This window comes from Hippocampus comes, unplaced genomic scaffold (assembly GCF_001891065.2).
Source record: "Hippocampus comes isolate QL1 unplaced genomic scaffold, H_comes_QL1_v1.1 scaffold526, whole genome shotgun sequence".
In the NCBI taxonomy this organism is placed as follows: Eukaryota; Metazoa; Chordata; class Actinopteri; order Syngnathiformes; family Syngnathidae; genus Hippocampus; species Hippocampus comes.
Window position 1 is genome coordinate 213,844 of NW_017806233.1, and position 21,628 is coordinate 235,471.

The 21,628-nt window shown below is 44.9% G+C and overlaps 1 long non-coding RNA gene across 1 annotated transcript; it reads left to right on the forward strand.

Moving 5' to 3' along the window:
• The first annotated feature begins 2,173 nt into the window (after positions 1 to 2,173).
• On the forward strand, positions 2,174 to 21,550 carry LOC109507219 (uncharacterized). The gene is made up of 3 exons (XR_002166430.1): positions 2,174 to 2,249; positions 15,881 to 16,007; positions 20,574 to 21,550. It is a non-coding gene; the product is annotated as an uncharacterized LOC109507219 (long non-coding RNA).
• The last annotated feature ends 78 nt before the right edge of the window (positions 21,551 to 21,628 follow it).

A 21,628-nucleotide genomic window follows, 5' to 3' on the forward strand; every position in this document is an offset into this window, starting at 1 on the left:
CGCATGCGCAATGTGGATTTTTAGATGGAAGGTTTACACTGTATTGGATATGTATTTGTTCTCTGTCCTTGCTGAAATGGCACATTTTTGTCATGGTTTTCGCATTTATGTAAGTAATAGATGTCCTGTGATGATTTATTGGCATTTCATTTTTTATTTTTCAATTTACACATGGAAATCAGCGAGGAGCTTGTGCTTTTAGGTTCACACTTTGTCCACATGATGGCGCTATTGCCTAGCTTGTCAACATAGCGAGCCAACTAAAAAAATATATAACTGTACCGTATACAGTACAATACATACGGTTACATCTCATCCTTTTCAGTTTTTTCACCTTTTCATTCTGACATCCAGCAGTTAATTAGTACTGAACATTGTACGTCAAACTAGGTGATTAAAATAGTCCGTTCCTGCTGATACATAACTTGGGAGTTAGGTAAGAGAGACATCTGATAACCAAGCACCTTCAAGGGAGAGTGTCAGTAAGCCATTCATACTCAGAATGGCATAAATCATCCTCCGAGATGCAAAACACATTGTAAATATACATGCAACGTTACGTGCACGGTGGAGAATGCTCTGCTGTTGCCAAGGATTCTTGTCTCCTCCTCAAAGAAATCCATACAGCTCCCATTTAGCATAATGAATCCTACAAGCCTGCAGTGTTCCCTCGCTTCGGTGACTCATACTGCAAGCAGGGCCAGAGCTTTGTACTCACACAAATTAATTTCATTTTATTCTTCTCACTGTATTCAAGGGTTCCCAAACATTTAATTAAACCAGATTGAGGGTGAAGGACGAAAATATCAAGTTATCAAAATTTATATTATTGATCAAAAGAAAAACTATTAAAAAGATAATAGTTTCCAGTCCCATAGAGGGCAGTAATTCACGTTACAATGTTTATTATTACAATTTTTTTAACTAGCCCTATCTGTTGGGTCTAGTATACCACTGCCCTTACTTGGTCCGAAATTCATGCAGAGTATAGTGACAGATGTGTGGAAAATAAATCCCTCTATCTACACCAAAACCGTGTAATCTGGATGGAGTGTATCCATCGGATGTCAATGCGAAAGCATTGCAGCTTCTCCCCAGATATGACTCATACTCGCAGCAGATGCTAAAATGCAGAAATTAACTGGGAAGAGAGCAAAGCAGCGGTGAAGCGCTGGTGTATGAGCTCCAAGAACCGCAGTCTTCTCTTTGTACCAGACAAGCGCACTGGGGCCGAGCCAGACCGACCGCCACTGGGTCCAGCTCCGTGTTCTGCGGTGGTTTGGCCTTCCGCTCCCCTCAGACTCATTCAACAATAAACATCAATCATTCCATTCATGTTTTTCCCTTCTGTGGAGTCGGTGCTACGATGGTACGGTTCAGACCTTGGTTTAGCAAGCGTCAAAAACCTCAATTGTATGTTTTCTTCTCAGTCTTAATGCTGGAAAGATAACAAAACAATTATAGGGCATATATAGACAAACAACCATTCACACTTACGGTTTTGTTGTTGTCAATGAACCTAACATCCATGGTTTTGGAATGCAGGAGGAAACCAAAGTAATTGAAGAAAATCTACAAAAGCACATGCAAAATCCATACAGGAAGTCTGCAGCCTGCAGTTGAACCCCCAACCTCAGAACTGTTAGGCACATGTGCTAACCTAACATATTTATTTGCTGATGTTATTTAAGGGGGTGAACCTTGATTATCTTATCGTTAGGGTGATAGACTATACTGTGACCAAACACATTTGATTTTAAGGGTGAGTTTGCAATAAAACACACATGCACACACACACACACACACACACACACACACACACACACACACACACACACACACACACACACACACACACACACACACACAGACAAGAGTCCAGGCTTGTCTCGATTGGCTGTATGCCACACCACGAGAGTCTCGCCCTGGCGAGTCGAGCCGGAACCTCGAGAGCAAGATGAGGACACCACAGCGTTGAAAGCAGAACTTCATAATTGTGGTCAAATTTTGTTGGACTGATGAGACTCGATGCTTTTTGTAGCAACATGAGGCCAAAGATTTCCTTTCAGCAACAGGCTTTTTGTGGCTCCCTGCTCCTATTGCACGATTAAACATTTTGTGTCATGTTGATCTAAGGAGGATTCTCACTGGCTTTTTTTTTCCCTTGATAGTTGGCAGTACAACAAAACAGACAAGGTCAAGGACAAGAAGTGGAAGTAAGAAGCACCTGATTCATCGCAGCTGGTCAGGTGATATAACACGTTACATTCAAAGAGAACGTCATATGTTCCAAAGTGCAACAGATTTTGCCGGAGAGGGTCACAGAAGCCTATCCCAGGAGATTTCTCGAGCGACTGTCAAAAAATAAATAAAATAAAAAATACGAGAAAATAAATTAAACCACAATAGACACAAACATTAGAAATGTCCCCACAAATAATAAAGCAAAATGTTGCACATAAACAAAAAAACAAAACATAATAGGTGGAAAAATACATAAATGTCATGTTTTTCAGGGGCAGTACAATACAGTCATGCAGACAAATTCTCAGTGGATAAATGGATAAAGAATATATATACAATTTGTCTTCAAACATCCGTTGTTTGAAGTGTTAGGACACCGAGGAAGGCTGCTAAGTTTCTCATTTAAATTTTCATACTTTTTTGTGACATTATTATTTTTTGGTGAGATTTTTCCTCCTGAAAAACGGGTGCATTGGCTCAATAAAAGTTGGGAAACATTGCTGTAATGAATCCTATTGTTTCCTAAATGTGTCCCTCGGAGGACTTCTTTGGAAAGACTTTGGCTTGCCAAAGCCACAAAGTGACTCAATACAATGCCGAGCAAATGAGCAAATAATAGTGTGGGAATGTGCAAAACAAAGACGCTTTCATCCGGTGTCCGCAGACTTATTTTCACTAAATGAAAGGCATTGGAAAGATCACTTTTTGACACTCCCTGGCATTTCATTGATCAGCCTTGCCTCTCCATCCTTCCATTGATGAAACGATAGACGGAATTCCAAGATGGAATTACTTTGGCCTCTGACTCACCGCCTGTGTCCCCAGTGCCCCCCCCCCTCCTCTCCTCCCTCCCTCCTTCCTCCTCCTCCTTCATTCGTCCTTGCCAGTGTTCCCTCCGTTGTAACCGAATCTCGCACTTGAGAGACTCAAGGACGGACGGCCGCTCGCTGCCACTGCCGCCGTGTTCAGAAATAGAGGGCTTACCTCCTGCAGCCAAAATAGATCGCAGCCTTAATAAGTGACTCACACGCTCTTTTGGTAACATTTGTGGCACGCTTAGTCAGGTGTTTCCCCACAACGCAACAGTTCCCTTCAGTGCATTTTCCAGAGCGCCCCCACAAACAGCATTCCCTCCTTCCTTCTCCTTCCTGCTGCTTCTTCCCTTCCCTTGTCCTCAAATACGAGACAAAATGCAAAAAAATGTGCGAAATATCAGATGGGAAGAGTCATAAATATTAGAAAAAATATTGTAGAAATATGCAAAAATAATTACAAAACGAAGAAAAATCTGAGTAAATAAGCAACAAAAAACCTCAACAAAAATATGCAGCAAAGATACGTGAATAAAAATTTGATGAAACATGAAACAAAGGGCAGCCCGGTGGAAGACACGTGAGCGTGTCGGCCTCACAGTGCAGAGGTGCAGGGTTCAATTCTGGCTCTGGTCTTTCTGTGTGGCGTGTCCATGTTCTCTCTGTGTCTGCGTGGGTTTTCTCCGGGTATTGTGATTTCCTCCCACGTTCCAGAAACATGCGTGGCAGGTTCATGGAACACTCTAAATTGAGCGCGGATGGTTGTTCGTCTATGTGTGCACAGCGATTGGCTGGCAACCAGTTCAGGGTGTCCCCCGCCTACTGCAGTTTTTTTACAAAACTAGACAAAACAACAAAAGTATTATATTTTTTTTAAAAAATCTACAAATATTAGATAAAAGACTAGTAGATATAAGTTGTTTTCTCCAAATGCAACTGTTTCGTCAGCACATTCGCCGAGTTCGACAGAAGCAACCTCCCCTCCCCTCCTTCCTCCTCCTCCTTCCTCACTTCCTCCCCGTGTCCTCTCTGGCTTGGCTTCCGGGGAATTGCATCACTCGTCTCCCTCTTTGCCTCGACCTTCTAATCACATATGGCACACACACGGCACATGCACGCACACACACACACACACACACACACACACACACACACACACGCACGCGTTATGTGGTTGTGTTATGTGGAATGTTACGCTTGGTCGGTGTGCCTGATTCTGGAGGCTTTCCCGTTCCTTTCCCATTTTTCCCAGCTTCAACCCGCATGGAGCCACGTAAACAGTATTACAAGTTCGTGATTGAATGTGAATGGGAAGGAGTGAGAAAATGCAAAGCTATCACTTCCCTATGTGTTGTTCCATCAGTTATTTCAAAATATGATAGACCCTCCAAAGTTTTTTCAGAGATTTGTTTCCAAATATATTAAACATCTCGAGTAAGAATTGGTGAAAACCCGTGCAAAGTATAAGAACAACGATGGCCTCACTTGTGAATATATACTATAGCCTTCAACTGTTTTTCACTATTTCACTTTTCTTAATTTATAGGGCTTGGCAAAAACAGTCTTGCGTGACACACTTGGGTCCCGGAATGCCCTCCCCAACAGATATTTTAAAATGTGCAATTGACGCTAATGCAAGAACTGTAAAAAGTTAAAATCCTTCGGTCCCTGTATCGTCCTTCACAGGGCGTCAGCAGGCTACCGGAAAGCCAGCATTCGACAAACCGAGTTTGTTGCCCATTCATTTTTTTTCGGCGTGACAACCAAAGCAAATATCTTCCTTCCTGCGGCGGGAACGACCGCAGCCGCACTGTTAACCCTCGGATGCACCGACTGGGCTTTTGTGAAACATGGCGGATCTCCAACTTGAGTCTTGTGTAATAATAACAGGGAGGTTTTGCTGCAGGAAATGGATGTCAGGATGTGAAGTTGCGTGCAAGTGCAAGCGTGCTTGGATGTGCTTGTATGAGTGTGTGTGTGTGTGTGTGTTTGTGTGTGTGTGTGTGTGTGTGTGTGTGTGTGTGTGTGTGTGTGTGTGTGTGTGTGTGTGTGTGTTTGCAGCTGACATTTTGGGGTAATTTCAGTGGATCGTTGCTGCTCAATGGCAAAGCCTTTTTGTCTCTGCTTTTTTAATGTGGATGGCGCCATGGTTTTAGGATCATTGAGAGAATTCGCTATGTCAAAGATGTTAGAAAGGATTCTGCATTGTTCTTCTCTTTTTGCTTTCTAACAATTGATATCACATGCAAAAACAGAATATGCTTTTTTCTGTTTGCTGATCCAATGGATGCTTCTCATTCTGGTTGGTTGTAAATAATTCCTCACCGAGTGTTAAAACAAACTCCGGGTTCCACGGTTAATTTGCAAATTCGGCCTTGGCGGCCTTTTTTTTTTTTTTTTCCCACGGTCTTTTAATAGTGAAACCTGCACATTGAATTCTAAGGAGTAAACCCCCAAGATGGGCACATCGCCTGCGGGGAGGAGAGATTTCACAGAGATTACCGACGCGGCTTTTAAAGCGGCCGAGGGAAGCGACTCCCAGTAAAATAAACGCCGTTTGCGGTTTTCTCGGAGAAGAGCGTTTGTTGACTCAACGGCTCAAGGCGAATTGCTTTTCATCAAGTCACATATACCGCATCTTAATATACAGTGTCAAATGGACTCACACACGTTTGCTTTGGGTCCAGTTGTCTTGGAGGAGACCAGACGTGCGTGAAAATGATACAAGAATGCTTGCGAAATCATCAATAGGAGCTCCCAGCTTTGCTCCAAGAACCACCAACTGTCGAGCCAGTCACTGTTCATCTGAATATGACCAAAAATGGCGTGGGTGAGAGCGAGTAGGAGCTCGCGGTTGTGGGAGGTGGGGTGGCGAGACCCACGACTGACACGTTTACACGAAGGAGCGAGACTGCGACGCAGGCTTGTGAGATGTGGACAAGATGGAACTCATCTGAGCCGTTAGACCTCTGTAGATGAACTTAAGTGCACCAGAAATACACCTTGGAGATGAGCACCAACAACATTGCATCATGGGACATTTAGCTCAGCATCCTTTCCTTCTCCTTTGCATGTCAGAAGTGCAATGGGGGGTGGGGGGGGGGTCACCTTGACTTCATCACCACGACATTGCAAAGCAGCAAGGTCGCGCAGGCCCAATCATTTTGTCGACTTGTCGCCGGAGACGCAATGTTCCCCCTGTAGTTATGACCTGGCGGCCCACCCTGGCTTTGTGTACACAAAGACTGCCACTTGGATCTCAAATGGCGCCTCATTTGAAAGAGGGGGGAAAAAAAATGTTCTAGTCAGGCCATGTTGCCATGGAAACTCTGCATCGTCGTGGCAGACTTTCCGCCGGGATCTTTGTCGGTCTGTCTCATCAGGGACCCTCGCTTCACTGATGCCCACCGATGACTCACCAGTGTCAATTTTGAATTCACTGGATACTGTATTTGGTGCACCTGCATCATAGAATGGCATCTTGAACATATTTCATGAAGCGCATGGGTTTTTTACTGAAAGAAGAGTTGTCCAGTACCTAGAGCCATTGTCGGTAGGAGACAGACCAGTTGCTTGCTCTCACTGCAATGCAAGACAAGCATGCGTCTCCACCTTTCGAGTTTGGCATTAACCAACCTAATGAGGTGTGAAACAGTAGAAATACCCCCACGCATCCCCACCAATTTTGAGGTGGTGGTGGGAGGGGGGACGTCCCAACATCAAATCGAACATCACTTAACCAGAAAAGTCACAGAAGGCCGCCAGCTGCCAACAGCCTGCCAGTCTCACTGGAGTTTCTGGCTCAGTGGCGCACGGCTGATGTCTTTTCCGCCTGCAACCTGACGTATGACTCATCTGGTAAAGTCATGTGATCCCACGTGCAGCCCGCGGGGGGTGGGTGGCGGGGCGAGGCGGCTACTCCCCCCCCCCCCGTATCCCATCGGCGTAGCTTATTAAGAAGCATAGAAAAAGGGTCTTTTTGTGTTGCTCCGGTGTGAGTGGCAGTGTGAGAATTTTTCCGTCGTGATGAGAGATGAGTCACGGAGACCCGAGGGAAGCGCGTCCAATCGAGGAAATGTCGGGATATTCACCACCGAGATTGCACGCATGGCACGTGTCGGGGTGTTTTGTTTATCCCCGTGGGAGGTATACGCTACACGCATGCATCATCGTGGGAATTGTACACATCATTAATCCGATGGGGTTCCCTGCTTTGTAAAAACATTCTCCAACCTAAATTCACTGACATTTAACACAGCGTGGCTCCACAACTGTGTGTGTGTGTTTGTCATTTTTCTATTTATCATATTTTTGTGTATTTCACATATTTCAATTTTTTTATATTTTATTGTATTGTTTTAATGAGAATTTTCTCTTTGTGGTGAATAGATTGTAGCTTGTCTCATATTTGCATATTAGACAATATTTTTTTTCCCCTGAAAAACATGCCCACCCCAAATTCACAGCCCCGTCGGCCCTCCCGCCACCCAGCAACAGGGAGCAGATGTGTTGTGTCCCATTCTTTGCCTTCAAAGGCAAAAGAAAAGAAACCTCTGCGGCGCGTCTGACCAAATTACAATTTATGAAATATTCAGCACCAAATGTGCTTGATTTTCTTTAATTATTCAGCAGCATTTTTGGAGGGGGGCGGGTTACAAAGAGATGCACATTTTTTGGATGGTTTGCCACACGACATAGGGTAAATGGACGAAAGAAGTGGAACGCGCGCATAATCCCCAACGTATTTGCTAACTGTCATCGTGTTTGACGACGTGCAACATTGACGTGTTCCTTCAACCATAAAATGTCAGCAGGTTGGACACACAGCTCCGGGAGACGAGTGCATCATCTCCCCTTATCCAAACAACCCCCCCAGACTGTGTGCCCAATCGAGTGATGAAACTCGAACCCGAAGCTGGCCGCCTCCGTCAAGAGAAAGGCGTCGGGGATTCTGATTGGTTACATAAGCGCACAACGGGACCACGCACACACTTGCGCAGACCCCAGAGGCCTGTGTTTGCCTTTCCTGTAATCGGAGCATCCGTTCTCTGAAGGGTGATGTAACCCGACGCCAGGCGAGCCAGCCGCACAGACGTGTCGAAATATAGGCTACCCCTGTGCAAATGTGTGTGCGTGTACACTTTCTTTATATCGCCTTGCATCACCTGTGACACGATTTACGAGCGATTGCGAAAGTCGGCGGGCAGAGATAAGTCAGCCCCGCTGGTTCGCGCTGTGGCAAATGCCAGCTTTCCTTGGTCACCACGATGTTACTTTATTTTTTACATATTTTTTTTTAATTTACTTTTTTTTGTGGCTAACAATTTTATGTATTTTTTAATGTTCAAATATTTCGTTTTTAAAGATGTGGTAATTTGGATTTTTGGGGGGTCAAATGCTTTAACTTTTTTCCCAAATATTTTTGCATTTTTACCAAATAAATATTCGGAAAAAATGTAAGTTGTAGTTTTTTTTTTTTTTTCAAAAAGTACGATGTTACTTTATTTTTTACATATTTTTTTTTAATTTACTTTTTTTTGTGGCTAACAATTTTATGTATTTTTTAATGTTCAAATATTTCGTTTTTAAAGATGTGGTAATTTGGATTTTTGGGGGGTCAAATGCTTTAACTTTTTTCCCAAATATTTTTGCATTTTTACCAAATAAATATTCGGAAAAAATGTAAGTTGTAGTTTTTTTTTTTTTTGTCAAATAGTTTGATGTAGTTTTTGTGGCATACTTTTTTACCAAGTATTGTATAAATTTTTTCCCAATATTTATTAATTTATTTATCTCATATTTTTGTAATTTAAAATAACTTCATGGTCAGCCATTTTTATGTCCTACATTGCAGTGTCCTTTAAATCTGGCTCTTGTTTTTACACATGTACCTCGTGATTGAAAGCTTGCTTTGGCCGTCTTCCAAAAACTCCGAATTTAATCCGGTTTATAGTTTAACCGTCTATGTTGTAACATGCGGGCCGTATCTAAACAACAGTGTGTCCAAAGAGGTCAGGGGCAAAGCGCGTAACACTTAATAGCGCCGTTTTCCGTCACTGCGGGTTTCCTCTCTGGGTGACCCATTTGCCAAAGGACCGGCGTTTCCCCTCCTTCTCTCAGTCACTCGCTGTGCCGCCGTTGCCATGCCGACGTCGCCGCTGGCAAGGCAAAAAGATGAGGACTCGCTGGCTTTTCCATCAACGCCAGTGAGGCTCTCTCCCGGTTCCTTTACGGATTAAAAATGAAAATGTTCCCACCATTAAGCCTCGAAAGCACCTCGCTTTGATTGTGGCTCTCAGCATGTTGCGCAAAATGATTGATAGGTCCACCCCGTGCTCAGTTATCATCGTAGTTACCAGTTACTGTTGCATGATTGTGAACCATTGTTCACAGCTTTGTTTAGCTTCGTGATTGGTGTCTTCTAGCTCATGTCACCAAAAACTGGGGACACTTTTAAGTCCTGTGACAGGTGGATACCTAAATGAACACAAGCCAAGTCATTTGAGGTTGCTTCAATTCATGTCACGCGAAGAAAACCCTCAATATGAAGACAGTGTTCATTTTGCCCCGCGGCGGTCAAATACGTTCTCTATTTGCTAGATTAGGACAGTTTACTTAGCAAAGGTTCTCTTTTTTCCCATGTACAGTGTATGGTAGGTGCGGAGATGGAGTACAAGCCAGGACATGGTGATTTGGGGACAAAACAGGCTGGCAAAGCTGAATCCACAACAATAACTCATCCATAACTCTTATCTGACCCGCCTGCATAATTCTGTTTCAAACTCCCCGTGTATTCACGAGACTGGATGGCTGCTTCGCATTACGCTGCCGTCTCTCCCCTGGACGCCTGTCGCATTTGTGTAATTTACGATGCTTTCTGCCACTCACGACGCTCTTAAAGCAGAGACTGCGGTGAGATAGCGCTGTTGCTAATGTTTGTTACAGGAAGAGATGCTCCTAAAAGGAAGCTCCTCTCTTGGAACATCATGGACTGTTTTTAAATGGATCTGACGGGTCTGGACACAAGGATTCAATCAGGGGTTGGACAAGACCCTTTAGTTTCACACCGAAATATGACTTTTTTTTTCCAGACTCTTTGGAACGGTCCAAAAATAGAAGTATGCCGTATCGTACGTGATTCCCATCTTTGGGTCTCGTTCTGAAGTGGTGTAGTGTATATGAATGGTGAGATTAACAGACCGGGAGCATTGTTGTATCGGACTTTGGTGGTGAAGTGAGTGACGTTCTGACCTTCACCAAAGGTCACAAGTTTTGGGTGGAAGCCATAAAGGATGAGCAGAAAAGTCCATGGAGAGTCTTTGATGTTGGAACGGAAGGGAAGCGCAGATAGAATTCCTGGGAGGATTTTGCCTCTGTGGGCCTTTTTTTTTTAATGCAATTCAGCAGGGTGGCAATAATGCGCCCCTATGCAAAACACAGTCGCACCAAATGTGTGTGTGTGTGTGTGTGATGGGATTTAATGGCATTCGGCCATGATGTCGCACCTCTCCACAAAGTTTTTAAGACCGTCTCTTGCCGGCTATTGGTCGTCCTTTTCCCGCAATGCAGCAGATCGCCTCGGCGGCCAGCGGAATCAAAGCTTTTATTTTGACTGCGTGAAATATGAAAGGGGACCGAACCCCTTCACTTCACAGAAGCGTCCTGATTTAAGCGTGATTAATCGGCGGGTTTGGACAAACCACACAGACTTGAAGATTGTTTTGGGCCAGCGAGGACGAGAACAACCTCATTAGGCCGACTAACGGCGCGTCATTTTCCTTTTCATTCTTTTGTCAGCCCACTCTCCCGCTACGCAAAAGGAGGCATATGCTCGCATGCGTCGCTAATTACAAGCCAATATGCAAAAGAGATCAAAAGCTCTCTTTAATAAGTTTCCCATTCGCACCAAAAATTAATAACGCCTCCGACACATCAGCCCCTTCTGCGCGTTTCATTAGTGAACTTCAAAGTTGACCCTGAAAGTGCAGTTTTCAATTTGTCCTGCTAGATTGTTTACTGGACCAAAAAAAAAAAAGGCAGTTTAGTTTGTTGCCATTAAACACGCTAGTGAAAGATTCTCAGGTAGGCCAGCGGTCCCCAGCGTTACCGAGCTGCACAGATAGATGGGAAATCAATAAATAAATGTTGTTTCTGTCATTTGAATGAATGAATTTATTATGTAGCGGAGCATATACGGCCAGATCGGGAATGTACGTGATATTGACGACAAATTGCTAAATAATAAACCATGATCATAAACGTCATCATAGCTTCCGTTTAGCCACATCCTCACCATAATCAAACGGCTTTTTTTTTCCATGTCCTGCACACGTCCCCCGTTTAAAGTTTTTTGCTGACATTTTCGAGTGGAAAAGTGTACACTGTTGCCGAGCGTTGCGCGCGCACAAACCGCTCCGCGTCCTTGATGTCAATTCCGTCATTCGTCCTCCAAGGTGAGCTCCCTCCTCCCGCTGCTCCGCCACCCGCCTGTTTCTTGCTCGCCGCCCCGTGTTGCGTCATGTTCCGATCAGAGCCACAACAAGAGACCCAACACGGAGAGGCAGCAGGACGCCGAGCTTGAGGCAAACGCTGCCAAACTTTGCATCAGGACTTTTGGGGGGGGTTGATAGGTTGTGTTCATGCAATGCTGAAAGGCAAAGTAGATGCGAGGTTATTGATCATCAAATGAAAGGTTATTTGGTGACTGATACATTCTACATTTAAGTACAGTAGTTGAATCAGTACTTTTTTAACCTTCTTTTTGACACAAGTATCTGTACTTATGCTAAATTACAGAGTGTGAGTACTTTTGCGACCTCTGCCGTCCTCCAATGCATGATTTATAATTGGAGTGACAAGTGATGCATGCGAGACGCCAACGCTCGCCACTTCCTGTCTTCCAATAAGGAGGTATCGCGTGACCTGCCCGTCATGTGACGCGGCGGCAACCAATTGAATTGAACTGGCCGCCTGAATTCCTTCCTTTCTCACCATCAGCCCTTTTTTTTCCCCTCTTTAAAAGAGCTCAAAGCTGTCATTTTCCTAACAACTGTAAAGTTTGCACCTGTATTTTTAAACTTTACTAGAAGAGCGCAGACCTCAACCGCGGTTTGAAAAATAAGATTGCCATGCTTTGGATGACACAAACAAGCAAACAGGGACGCTTTGCAATTGGTACCATAGCTCAGCACGCAGCAGCAAAACAGGTTTTTTTTTCACAAACGATTGATTATGATCACTCTTTAAAATAGTTCAATGTTGAATTAAAAACCATAATTCTCATTTGACAAGGAATTAAACAGCTAACCCAAAACGATCATAATTTTGATTATTTATAAATAATTTCATGAAATGTGTATACATATTCAGTATTAAAAGCGGAAATTTAATTATCGTGTAAGCTTAGAAGTATAAGTATACTTGCATGGTTTTTATTTATGTAAATTGATATTTAAAAATGGAAAAAAAACAGGAAAAACAAAAACACAGGAATTTATTTGAATAAAAATTAATTGTGAACAAATATCAAAATCGGTAAAACACTTCAATTATGACTAATAATTAAAATTGAAATGTGCATTATATTAAAACCATCAAATGTAAAATCATGATTGTTAGTTTGCAGACATCAAGCCCCATGAAAATGAAAGAACCTGTGGCCGACGGTTAGCGATCACGAGAGGATCACATGGAGCGTCTGTGTCACATGCTAAGCCGTCACATTGGGCGGGAGCGGACACGGCAGCCGGTCCAAACTGGTTCTAGGCGGGGGGGGGGGATGCATCTTCCAGGTATCATGCCAGCGAGAAATTATATTGCCGCGGGTTTGAAGCCACTCGACAGCATCAGCCACGTTTGGAAGAAGTGGCGCGTCTACTATCATCGATAAGAACTACAATCAACATTTAATCTAATTTAAACCGCATTAATCCACACATACAGCACAAGTAATGAAAAGCATCGCTCCTGTCATTCTCCATTGCCGCTCATCTGCATCCTCCTTGGCCCACAATGACAGCAGTGCTATGGCAACTGACGAGTGAGAGAAAGAAACAAAACAAAACAATGAATAACATCACAGCCAATCAGCGTTGCTGCCATATTGATTGATGTCCATTTCGTCCAACAGTGCCATTGAAAAGTAAGGGAGGCTGAAGTTACTAAAAGAGCAAGTCGAGTCACACGTGATACGAGTAACACATGCCGACTGCTTGAACGGAATCATGCCCAAGTCACTGTAATTGCCTTTCTTCTCTTTTGACGTATGTGTGTGTGTGTGTGTGTGTGTGTGTGTGTGTGTGTGTGTGTGTGCGTGCGTGTGTGTGTGTGTGTGTGTGTGTGCTTGTGTGTGTGCTTGTGCGTGCGTGCCCTCTAATGTAGCATCAACAACAGCTTGCGCAACACCGGGTCAACTGGAAGCAAGATGGGGTGGCTCTTACCCCACTGTAGCTCCATGATTTCCGCCCCCCCTCCTGCCTTTCCTGCATGCCTGCCTGCTTGAAGTGCTTCACCAAACACACACCTGCACACACAGACCCGCGCGCGCACACACACACACACACACACACACACACACACACACACACACACACACACACACACACACACACTCGCGCAGGCATCGTGCAGGCCGCAATGGAAACTGTGAGTCACCGTGTGCTCTCCTTTGGTATTGGGATCGGGATCCGAAATCATTGAAGCGTTGAGTCACTACAGGCTTTCTTTTGCGTTTGTGTGTGAGTGTGTGTGTGTGTCAATGCGTGTGTGTTCACTAATTAAAAGTGTGTGCAATGGTGTGTGTGTGTGTGTGTGTGTGTGTGTGTGTGTGTGTGTGTGTGTGTGTGTGTGTGTGTGTGTGTGTGTGTGTGTGTGTGTGTGTGGCTACACGTGTCTTGGCTTATTTGCAATGATAATGCAAGCAACGCGTGCTCGAGGGTGGTCATGGCATATTCATTATACACAGCGGTATCCACTGCGTGTTGGTGCAACGCATAATGAGCGCACGCTTTATGCATTTAGGTCCCACGAGCACGATAACAACTCTTCCGAGTGCAGTGAACCTTCACTGTTTGCCAAGGTTAGGGTCCAAGCGGCGAGTAATGCACGCCCCATGCCCCCCCAAAAAATGAAATGTACTCAAAGGTCACCTGACTTCACCTTTAGCGGACACTGTCTGCTGCTCAGTCAGGAGCGTGCGCCACCAGATGATACATTTGGTTTTGCTGTGTGTGTGTTGATGACAAAGTGAGTGGCGACATAAACATATGCTTTGAGGGCCTTGTGAGCATTAGCATTTCTTCTTGTTACACCAGAATGCATTTTTAAAAAGTGATTTACTGGTATGTGACGTTTATTCGTGACAATTACAATTGCTGCGTGAGATACTTTCCACTAACAGGAGCTATTTTATTTATTTTTTGGTCCATTCCTACTGTTCCAATTGAGAATACGAATAAACTAAGTACGCACCGAATTCCCAGCATTTTGTTCTTGTCAGTTAGCTTAAACCGAGGATATGTCGGTTGGCGAGGAAAATATCCCAAGATGCATTTGGACACATAATAAATAATGCTAAGATAAGATAATGCTAAATTGCCATCTCATGTCGGGGCACCATGCATGGCATCAAAGTTTCAAGATCATTCCAAGGATTTGCCATAAAGACCCTTCAATTTTTTTGTTGTTTTTGAAGGATACCTGATCCTAAATGTTAGCGGTGACCAAGAACGCAACTAAGATAGCTGATGTAGCGCACACACGCACTGTCCGGGTTTAAGGAAAGGACAGAGGGCAGTCTGACCTGAGCAGCACTCAGCCGTGATAAGTAGAGTGAAAATGAAGCCGATAAGATTTTAGCTGTGAATCTTTTCCAGACAGGCGTCATGGCAACACACTTACCACAGAATTTAAAGATAGCCCTCACAAGGACAGCCGCCACCCAGAGACATTGCACTTTTTGGCGACTTGAATGGTTTTGAGGAATGAGAGCTTTTTTTTTTTTTTTTTTTTGGAAGGTAGTCCAAGTTCTTGCTGAGCTCCTTTCCTAGTCATTTGGAGCAATCACAGGCCACCATGTGGACACCAAATCATCCCCTGTGAGACCGCAGAGGAACGTCAACAGCATTGCCAGGTTGCCGATCAGATGTTGTCTTGCGTGGAATATTTTGTCAAAACAACTTTCCACATTTAAAAAAAAAAAAAAAAAAGTATATTTATAAATCACTTTGTCTACTATCGGCAGGCTGTAAAGTGCAACCGTATTGACCCGAAGATGTCTGCGAATGCCTGTTTTAGCCAATCAAAAGCGTGATGAAAGTTGTTTCCAGAAAAATCTTTCCAACAACAAAGCTGAATCTAATGAAATGGAAAATGAAGTCAAGTTGAATATCAGCCGAGGTTCTACAGCTTTTGGACGAATTCCCCGGTAGGATCATTAAAATATGAGTGCTAGGATTCCACCCAAATTGGCTGCTTTGAATAAAAAATGGCCAACTTCCTGTTTGACTTTTGGCTTGGATTCTAGAAACTTTTTCATGTGTCTTGTTATGATCGACATTCATGTCGATTAGTGAACTAGTGTTGGACCCCTTCTCAGAGTGAAACCTCATTATACTCAACATGTCATTTGACGGTCCCTCATCTGCTTCTGATTGGGGCTCATTTAGAGCAATTTCTTAGTAGGAATTTGTCCAAAGCATGAAAAATTTGGGAATTCATCCAAAATGGCTGCTTCGAGCCAAAATGTCTGACTTTCTGTCCGATTACAGGAAAGAAAGCGTCTAATTTCTTGCTGATCAGTGATTCTTGTTTTTCTAACTTTCTAGGGGCGGCTCCCGAACGACTTTTGAGGGGCTTTGTGGATGAGACCCCTGGAATAGATCCATTTGCACTGGGATCTCAAGTCTGCAGGAACTGGTTTCCTTTCTACGAAATTGAGGCCACCCAAAATAGGTAAGTCTTCGTTGCATCGCCTGCTATTTGGGACTGGAAAATCACTGTCAGCCTTTGCGGTGACGTGACGCAACCAACAGCCAATAGATGAGCTCTAACAACACCAGAAACAGGAAACTTTGCAAACAATAAAGACAGCGGCATCGCCTTGTGCGTAATAAATGCAGAAAGAATCACGCCTTGTTTATAGCAACCCTGCAAAATTCAGTCTTTGTACAATCCCAGTCTGAGAGACGGGCGTGAGGGCAGGTGTGAGATGATTGATGATGATGATAATAATGACGACGACGATGATTTTTCCAAGGGTCTTTTCCAAATCTCAACATTTTCTGATGTACACACAGCTTTCGTCTCTCTAGACTCAGTATCATCTTGTTAGCCCCTCTGCTCCACCTCCCGTACGACCAATGATTTGGATGAATTTGCATCATGTGTGTATGCTAATGGGCAATAAACATACTGTGGATTGTTAAACAGCTGCCTTCCTGGAATCGCACGAGAACTACCGTGCTCTTTAAGGCTCAAAAAGGCTTCGACTTGGAGCCAGAGAGCTTGTTTGTTTCGACGATCCTGTTCCACTCCAATCCTCTCCGTGGCAGTAATTCACTTTAATTACCACAACGGGACGTCAAACAACAATTTCTTTCCCCGTCTACTAGTTGGAGTTTCCCCTCTTCCCCCGCTCGGCGGTAATGAAGTTTCGTAGGAGGGCCGCGCAAGGCAGGAAGGTGGGAGGTTTGAAAGTGAAAGTGGCCCAAATGGAAATCAGATGCAAGGCGCAGCCAGCGGTCTGAAAGCTTGTGACCTTTGAGAGTTTGCCGGATGTGGAAATTGTTGCTTAGCAGGTTTTCTGAGCCCACACACGCGCACATACTGTACACACTCGCACGTCGGTGCAGACAGCGCCTGGGCTCAGGTGACAGTGCAAACACTGAACACACGGAACGTACAGTAAGAGACTGCAGTGGCGATGACTCATCCGTCCATTGATGAGCTTAACAGCCATCCACTCCACTCCGGGGTTCTGCCTGGGCTTGGCTCCCTCGTGGCTCAAACAACCCCCCCCCCACCCCACCCCTCTTCCCGCTCCCCTCCCCAACAGCACATCTCCTTCCCTTCAGCAGAGCATCTTAAATTAGAGCTCTGGCAGGGGGCCATGTGAGAGTGCAGCACACACGCAGACAGACAGACATTCACACCTCTGGAAGTCTGAGTCAGAAAAGAGGAGCCGTGCTGCAAGACTCGCTCCTCACTTTGGCCGACATGATGCGTCTCTGCCAAAAGCCGTTTTTTGCGCCAGAGTCTTGTGTGCATTTTGGTAGAGTACGCGCAAATTGTGTCTCAATGGCACTGGCGAATATATCCTGGCATGACCCGTTCTGCCGCTCATGTACCAATCTACGGGACGCCGCAGCTAGCATACTGTAGTTGACAGTGATGTACACTGTCCCAATTCGGCAGAGTTCTGTTTGAAAGGATACCAGCGATTCTGTTCGTAGGAGTGCCGTGTGAAATGTACTATTTCTCTGATCGATCACACCCTAACCTTGCTCAAACTCGATCAAACCTGTAAACACCATGGAGTCACACATCGGAAAAGTACTGAGACATTGTTTAGGCTGTGTGAACCCCCTGCAAGGGCGTAGACCAAGGTAGGAGACAGAGGGAATAAACGAGGGGGTGGCAGACACCTTCTCCAGGCACCGTGCGCAGTCGGGCTCCCAGACCTGTTAGTAGGATGTGTTCTTCCGTCCGAGGAAATTGCTTTTGCCTCACAACTGTTGGATTGCGCTTAATCTCACGTCGCGCAAATAATACACCCGCTTAAAAACTGCCCTCCCCACATCATCCGTCCTCATTCTGAAGCCATTTTATTTGGATAGCATGCGTGCTAGCTATTCATGCTAATTGGCCCAAAAAGTAAACTGATTGGCAGATGCGATTAAAGTTGAAAGCCTATGTGAGCATGTTACAGAAAGAGCCCAAAAAACCCACAGAAATGCCTTAATAGGCATTATTTTAGTGATGGCCAAGAATAAAAAAAAATAAATAAATAAATTAAAAAAACCAACAACAATTCTGAGAATTTGCAAACCGCAAATTGGAACTAGAATCCTCAGGCATTGTTAAGCGCTAACGTATGCTCAACACACCCATTCGTGCCAGCCTCCGATGGCCAAATATGTTGCAAACACATCATTCCTGTCAGAGCTAATACCGCAAACGTTGACAGTAATCACAGGCCGTTCAATACTGTTTTTTTTCCCCTCCATCTTCAAGCTATTTGGCCCGCGGCAGTGGTCTTTAGAGACGACAGTCAAATTATTATCTTAAATAGCGACTCATCCTTGAAATGGGCACAGTCCTCCCTTTGTGCTTCCATCATCCAACTATTCGGATTTATTTATTTATTTTTTACGGAACGACGGACCCTCTTATCTGCCTTTGTCCTCATTCCGGCATGGCCTAGATTCTCATGTGATCAACTTTTAAAGCACAAGCTGTCCCTCTGGAGACATACTTAAAAAAAATAAAATAAAAAAGTCAACGTAGAAAGAAAAACTTGCGTACGGTAAAGGATTCGTCCATTTGCACCTGCTATTCGGTCTGTGTTGCCGGAGACAAAACAGGAAGCCGCGTTCAGGAAATGGAGTTTCAGGTGTTGACATGCAAGTGCTAGAGGTGCCTTTTATTGGCCTTCATTTGTCGTACAGGACCCAACCTGTCGGCTCAAAAATAAAAGTAAAGGATCTGCAGGTTTACGTTACATTCTGAAAACTGCAACATAGAAAACATGGATATTCGCTGGTATGTTGGCAGCCTATTTCAATGTTTAAGGCCCTTTATGTAGTTTAGTTACGGGTATTCCTAAATGGAGTAAATTCACCCCCTTCCCCACCTTTGGAATTTCACACACAACATCGTCTCATGATTAAAACATAACAAAACGTTTTGCGTATCCACAGCCTTTGCTCAATACTTTGTTGACGCAACTTTGTCTGCTTCGAGCGTTTTTGACGACGCACTCAGAAGGGACCCCATCAAAGCTGCATTTTTCTGTACCCTTCCCCAGATTTCTGCCTCGAGACACTTCCCTGTCTCAAAGCGTTTACAGACAATTCATTTGACTTCATGCGTAGTTTGTGCTCAACCGTGAGGCCTCACATAGCGCCATGTTTTTGATCAAACTATTGATGTGTTCGCATCTACGTTGGTGAAGTCGATTAGCATTGATTGCGCGGATAGCGCTGCCGTCTTAGTTGCACTCCCAAGTTGAAAATCGAACACGCGCCATCACAACATTGTGATGAAAAATGCCACTGCATCATACACGCGCCGCATCAGGTGTCGCTCGGTAATCTATTTCCGAAGTGTAAGCAGGACGCCTTGTGATGCGTGGGCGCGCTCGAAAATGAATCACGTTGACTTGACTGACGCCGCCGTCATTTTCCTTTTCAAGCACACATGACAGGTAACTCTTGATAAGAACTGCGTGCGAGTGTGTGTGTTTATGTTGTGGTGCTGTATAATATTTCTCGGGGATGGAGAAAGGTTGCCATGGCAGCAGCGTGAATGAATGTGTCTGTGTGAGAGCTTTTTATGAGAGGCCAACTGAGGACAGCGCGATTGTCATTTCGCCGTCGCTTATCTTGCAAGCCGCTGAACGCCATGACAAGGTTTTTCTTTTTTTTCAACTGACCTTCCGCCTTGTGCGGAGACATAATAGCGACATAACCATACCCTCGGATTTCATGTTTCAAGTGCTGCGGATGTCTGAGAGGATCTTGCTGATGTGGGGAAGGAAGTGTCAGCGTCAAAGCACATCGCGGATGAGGGCGTGAGGTCCCTTTAAGGGGTCACATTCTGCTACTCAATAAATGTTTGATAATCGTTTTCTGCCGGCAACTAGTACACTAATCCATCTGTGGTCAAAATACGAGGCCTGGAATTCAATTCAAGATGGCTACTGGTACTTCAAACCAAAATAGCCGACTTCCTGTTCATATTAGGTCATGGCTTCTTGAGACTTTTTCGTGCGTCCTGTTTTGATAGACTCACGCAATTTTGTTTTCGCCAGGGTACACAAAATCGGTGAGTTTTTAGGAATGCCGGGGGCCTTCTGCCACATTCTTGAGCTAGATTGCACACCACTGCGACGATGACGCTGAGCTCCGGCCCCTGGAGGCCCGACAGCTCGTTTAGGGTGAGTAACGCCACTGTGAGGATGTGAGGAATCTTAGCCATCCTCTGGCAGTTGACCTCTGCCAGTCTTCTAGGACACGTCAGTCATAAGAGAGCAGTCTGGTGGAGTGGGTGGGCGGGCGGCGAGGGGGTTGTCTGGAAAGCCGATGATGACGATTCCCAGCGGGTTTTTCTCGAGCGTGTGGAAGCGATTGTCTATTAGGATTCATGAGTGGTTACCACATCTGCCTCACAAACGAAAGGAGGCTTATCTTAAGGGATAAGTTTGGACAAAAAAAAAAAGAGTCAGTCACAGAGCAAGAAGGGAGACGGTTTCATGTGTATGTTATGTTTAACAGTAAAATAATAATTCATTCCCATCAGATCTGTGCATCTTCCCACAAAAGACGATTCGATGTTGTTTTCAGTACGTGCGGTGTGAAACGATGAAAGGATGGGATCGATTTGAAAGTGGACTGCTTCGATTCGGTTGATGAATCCTGCCTCTGTCCCTCTTCCCTGAAAGAGGGAAGCACCATTCCCCAACCCCCCGGCACCCCTCTCATCGTTCCAAGAGGAAACACATTTGGAATGCTGCACATTACAGTAGCGTCTCCCCATTCCTCCTCCATCCTCTCCCCAATCTAATTTGCCAGCACGCGATGCATTCAAATTCCACGTGTCACGTGAGTGCTCCTCATTTGCATAATCCTGGAAAGAAGGAGGGCGGTGTGAGCCAATAGAAACCCGGAGTGGCAGTGACGTAAGGAAGGCGGGGCAGGAGGCTTCTCGCTTGCAGTACGTGACGTTCGAGTCAGTGTGCACTGTGCAGCTTCACTCTGCACTGAAGGAACCAGGCAGGATATCCCACTATCTCTCCTCCCCTCCGAGCCAGCCCAGGGAAGAGGCACCGCGGCGTCACGGGAGAGGATGCCCTGCTAAATCAAGGGATAGGCCCGGGAAAATCAGCCGGCCCCGTCCTTTCTTTCCTTCATTCCTCCCGCACGACAAGCGACACCCTCCTTCCACCTGGAAGCGAGAGAGAGAGAGAGAGGACGTCTGCTTCTCCTCACAAAACAACCCACCACCACGTCCACTTTGTCCCCCCACCCCCAACTCGTGTGCACGGGGGGTTCTCCGTGACGACCCCCGCGCGTGGATTCTATGGAACAAGGGCCGACCTGGTACTTGTTAACACGAAGGCTAACTAGTTAGCTACACCTGCTAACCACCGTTTTTCGATATCGACTGGGAACAAGTTTACTTTGTCTACTTATTATTTTTTTGTACTGCTTTCACGAGCATTCGTTCAGATCTATTGTTTCTATTTTACGAAACGATTTTATAAACGTTTTTTAATACACCGGTAAATAAGCTAACACGCGAGCAGATGCTTTCAAGCTCGCGTTCAGTGCATTAAAACTGACTTTTTTTTTTTT